This window comes from Panthera tigris, chromosome D1, assembly GCF_018350195.1.
Source record: "Panthera tigris isolate Pti1 chromosome D1, P.tigris_Pti1_mat1.1, whole genome shotgun sequence".
NCBI classification, from domain to species: Eukaryota; Metazoa; Chordata; class Mammalia; order Carnivora; family Felidae; genus Panthera; species Panthera tigris.
The window spans coordinates 78,407,378-78,412,387 of NC_056669.1; positions in this window are offsets into that span (position 1 = coordinate 78,407,378).

A 5,010-nucleotide genomic window follows, 5' to 3' on the forward strand; every position below is an offset into this window, starting at 1 on the left:
TCTCTACCTATGACGAATCTTTTGGACATTTTGCCAATATAAATAATGGATAGATTTTATAATTTCATTCCATCTTCTAACTGGCATCCTTTGAAATAGTTATTTTGGTCATCAGAGGCAAAGTAAAAAATAAAAACAAAACTCAAAAAGCTCAAGCATTCAGCCCTCACTATTGGGGTTTTTGCTATTCTTTCCCAAAGGAAATTAGAGACATGCTTGCTGAGGCCTGTTTATTCTAATCAGATCCTAGTGAACCTTGGTACCATATGTTTTCAAGAGGCTTCATAGAAAAAAAAAAAGATAGCAAAAGAAACTCAATTGCCTTGTTTGCCTTTGCAGAAATAGCTTTCACAGACCTTAATTTTGCAAGTCCTGTCTTGCGCAAATGAGTGTTAACAACCATGGTAGGCTGAATAATGGTTCCCCAAATATATCTAGGTCTCCCAGAACCTGTGACTATGCTACTTTATATAGAAAAATTGACTTTGAATATGCAATTGATTTTTTAAAAATCTATAAACCATATAGCTTATTGAGAACAATCTGGCATTATAACAATCTGTCTTCCTGTTACTAAATTAGTCTTTGATACATCAAGCTACCTGTCTGATGTTTCTTGAACCTGCTAGATATGTCTTATACTTAGGGTCTGAATTATCTATTGCTGCACAACAAATTACCCCAAAATTCTGTGACTTAAAATAACACATTTACATAACCTCAGATTTTGTGAGTCAGGAATTTACGAGTGGCTTAAATAGGTGGCTCTAGTCAGGGTTTCCCATGATCTTACAGTCAAGATATTGGCCAGAGATGTAGTCATCTGAAAGACTGACTAGGCCTTGAAGATCCACTTCCCAATGGTGCATTCACATGGCTACAGGCAGAAGGCCTAAGTTCTTCACCAGGGCCTTCTTCCTATGGCTGTTTGGTGTGTCCTCACAATATGACACTTGGCTTCACTGAGTGACTGACCCAAGAGGAGACCAAGACAGAGCTTCCATGTGTTTTATTACCTAGTTTCAGATACCACATAATATCACTTTTGTTTTATTGGATGCATTGAAAGCAAACTACAAAGTCTGGGCCACATTAAAAAGGAAGGGAATTTAGATCCAATGTTTGAAGGAAGTGCCAAAGAATTTGTGGACTTACTTAAATTACGAAAGGCCTTTGCTTTAGCTCTCCTTATTTGTTGAAATGTTCTCCTCTTTGATTCTGCTTGGCTACACTCATCAGCTGTCAAGTCTTTGTGCAAATCTACGTTGTCAAAGAAACCTCCCATGACTCTTGTAGCAGACACCATTATACCAATCCCCTAATGTTCATTTTTCCATTTCCTTTTACCATTTTCCTAGCTTTCCTTCTAACACTTGCAACCACGACACTCTATGAAAGATTGTTCTCGTGCCACTGGAGCCGCTTTGCCATTTCCAGAGATCCAGAAGTGCCTGGGAGCTTACATCCCATCTCAGTCCCACCAGGGTAGCCCTCAGCATGATGTGGAAGTATAATAGCCCAGCCCTCTCATCTCTTGTTGAGACAGAAACTGATTTAGAGTCCAGAGATCCTGTGCAGTATCAGGCTAGGGCCAGTAATTCACTTGAAATTGAATCTTTGCTTTCTTTTTCATCAGTATCCTGTTTGCCCCAACATTTTCTTTTGATAACACTTGTAATAAGTCATTTGTACCCTTACTTTGACCTCTGGGTCAGTTTCCTGAGAACCTGATGTAACTACCAATTTAAACCTGCAAAATTTCTATCACCTACAATACATGTCTCTTAGCTCTTCTCTCTTTCTCTAAATGTTTATTTATTTATTTTTGAGAGAAAGAGAATGTGAGTGGGGTAGGAGCAGAGAGAAAGAGAGACAGAGAATCCAAATCAGGCTCTGTGCTGCCAGTGCAGAGCCTGATGTGGGGCTCAAACTCATGAACCATGAGATCTGAGCCAAAGTCAGACACTTAACCAACTGAGGCACCCAGGCGCTCCTCTTATTTCTTTATTATTCAGTAGTACCTATCACCTTCTACTATACAATGTACTTACCCATTTTCCATTTACTGCCTGTCTTCCACAACTAATAAGTAAATTCAACTAGCACAGAATCATTGTCTGCTTTTTTTTTTCCTATGGCTCTAAGTAAGTTTTGTTCCTTCCATTACTTTGGGAATATTAGAAATTTCCCTGTAAGGGTGATGCTTAGTGACCAGGTGAAAAGTGGGCAAAGTATCAATTACCATAGAAATTTCACAAACCCCATTACAGTCCAAAAAGCAGCTATCTTCATAAATGATGACTGAGCTTTGAAAATGTGTACAATTTTAACACAGTAGAATCTTTAGGATAAATTAAATGTGGACAAGCATCTGTCTGAGGCAATCAGTGGCACAAAAGTAGAAATCTAGTAGCCAAAGATCTTTTCCGGCATCATATTGATGATTAAAATTGCAGACCTACAGTCCCTGTTATTTTTCACTGCAGAGTGAAATATGATCATGAATAAGCAATAATAGAAACTGAAAGTCTCCTAACTACCCCCACTATAATCATCTTACTTCAGAGTACAGAAATTCCAATCTAAGAGTTTGGAGCAAGGTGTGTGTGTGTGTGTGTGTGTGTGTGTGTGTGTGTGTGAGAGAGAGAGAGAGAGAGAGAGAGAGAGAGAGAAAGGAAGAGAATGTGAATGTTATATACTGCATCCTTTTTCTCTTTTTTCCAGAAATGTTCTTTTGTCATTTCTAAATTTGTTTATGTATTTCTTATTGTTGACATAAGATATCAAAATGCCTATGTACCTCATTCAGAGGCTTCTTTGGTATATACTAGACTCTATCAGAGATCCAGCGTGTAATGAATATCAATTTCACCCTGTTTATTGCAGATCTGGCTCATGGAATCTCTTATACCAATTCCCTACCTGTGTGTAGCAAAAAATATTTTGTATCTTTGATTTTCTCTGCCCTTTCCTTTTTCCCGTGGCTATTAAATATGATGGAGTGTAGTGTGAAAGAATGTGAACGTGAAGAAATAAAATTTATAGCTTGCTATTCTTGATTTTTACTCTTCCAACTAAATCATAAACATTGATTTTATCTATTATTTGACAGCATATAGATAAATGTTTCATTCACTGTACTAATGTCAAGGAGCCCTACATTTAAAATGTCTAAGCTATCAACCTCAGTTGAGTTGCAACCTTCTAATATTTTATAATGGATTATTTCATCATTCATTCATTTATTAAATAGTAATTAAGTGAATGCCTACTCTATGTCAGATATTGTTGTAGGAATTGAAGATACAGCAGGGAACAAAATAGACAGTAATCTTTATCTCTGTCTAGTTTTTTGGGTTTCAGAGACTGTGCATGTAATCTTACCAACAATACCATTCACATAGACTACACGATGCATATTACATAATATGACACACCCTGAACAATGTGAACACAAAACATAGTTTAATTATTCGGTATATCTTGGTGACTATTTTTGTGTACTACTCACATCTCTGTTCTAGATACTTGGGATATCTTGAAGAGGAAAATAAACAAAAGTTCTGAATTTCATTTTATATTTTATTTTTTACATTTTATTGAGATTTTACATTTTCTTGAGAGGAGGTAGATACTTGAAAATTTTACAAAAGCAACAAAAAATTAAAAATTAAAAAATAAAATTATACTCATGGCTAAAAGGTGATAAGTCATATAAAAATAAGCAAACAAATAACATGGCAAGGGGGACCTGAGGGAGTAGGAATTGCTGAGTAATTTGCAGCAATAAATAGGGTAGTCAGATAGATATTGCTTGAAGAAGGTAAAGGATTTTTGCCAAATATCTTATGGTAGAGTACTTTAAGAAGTGGGAACAGCTAAGCTGCTAAGAGCAAAACTGCTAAGATGTTAAGAAGGATAGTGGGGTCCTGTGGGCCATTGCAAGAGCTTTGGTTTGTAATCTGACTAAAACTGGCAAACCCTGAAGTTTCTGAGCAATGAGTAAAATAGTTGACATGTCATAAACTCATCACTCTGGCTGCTCTATTTTGACAATAGAAGCAATGAAATCAAAGAGAGGTCATCGGATAATCCAGATGAGAGATGATGGAGGCTTGAGCTGGTGGTAACATTGGACATGCTGATAAGCGGTGGATTTATGAATGCATTTTAAGTAATGAGCCAATAGAATTTTTGATCTACTGGACCTGAGGTTTAATAAAAGAAGGAAGTTAAGTTGACTTCGAGACTTTTGACCTGAGCAATTGAGAAAATGTAAGTATATGGTTGCCATCAACTGAATGTGTGAATCAGGTTTGGAAGTTCAGCTTGGGACGTTGAGCTGAAATGTCCAGATCCCCAGTGGAGTATTAGAGCAGGTGTGTATATAAGTCTGGAATTAGAATTCTGGGGTGGAGGTATATATTTTGAAGGAGGCTGGAAGGTGATAACTATAATGGAGAAAAGTTTCATTATTATGGGGGATATCCTCACTGAGAGGATAGCATTTGCATAACACCTGAAACACAAGGGGAAGCATCATTCAGCTGTCGATGGGGAAAACATTCCAGACCATAGTAAGAGAATGCAAAAAATCCCTGGCTGATGGAATTGGGAGAATATTGGGCCTACTGTGTTGAAGAACAGTAAGGAAGGCAGTGTAGCTAGAGCAGAGTGAGCAAAAGAGAGAGGAGAAGGAGAAGGAGAGGTCAGAGAAGCCTGGAGTCAGATCATGCAGAGCCTTCCAAGTCCTTTAATATCAAGAAATGAGGGTTTTTTTTTAATTTTTTTAATATTTATTTATTTTTTGAGAGACAGAGAGAGACACAGAGCGTGAGTGGGGCAGAGAGTGAAGGTGACACATAGTAGGAAGCAGGCTCCAGGCTCTGAGCTATCAGCACAGAGACCGAAGCGGGGCTTGAACCCATGAACTGTGAATCATGACCTGAGCAGAAGTTGGTCGCTTAACCAAGACACCAGGCACCCTAATAAATGGGGGGGGGTGTTAAC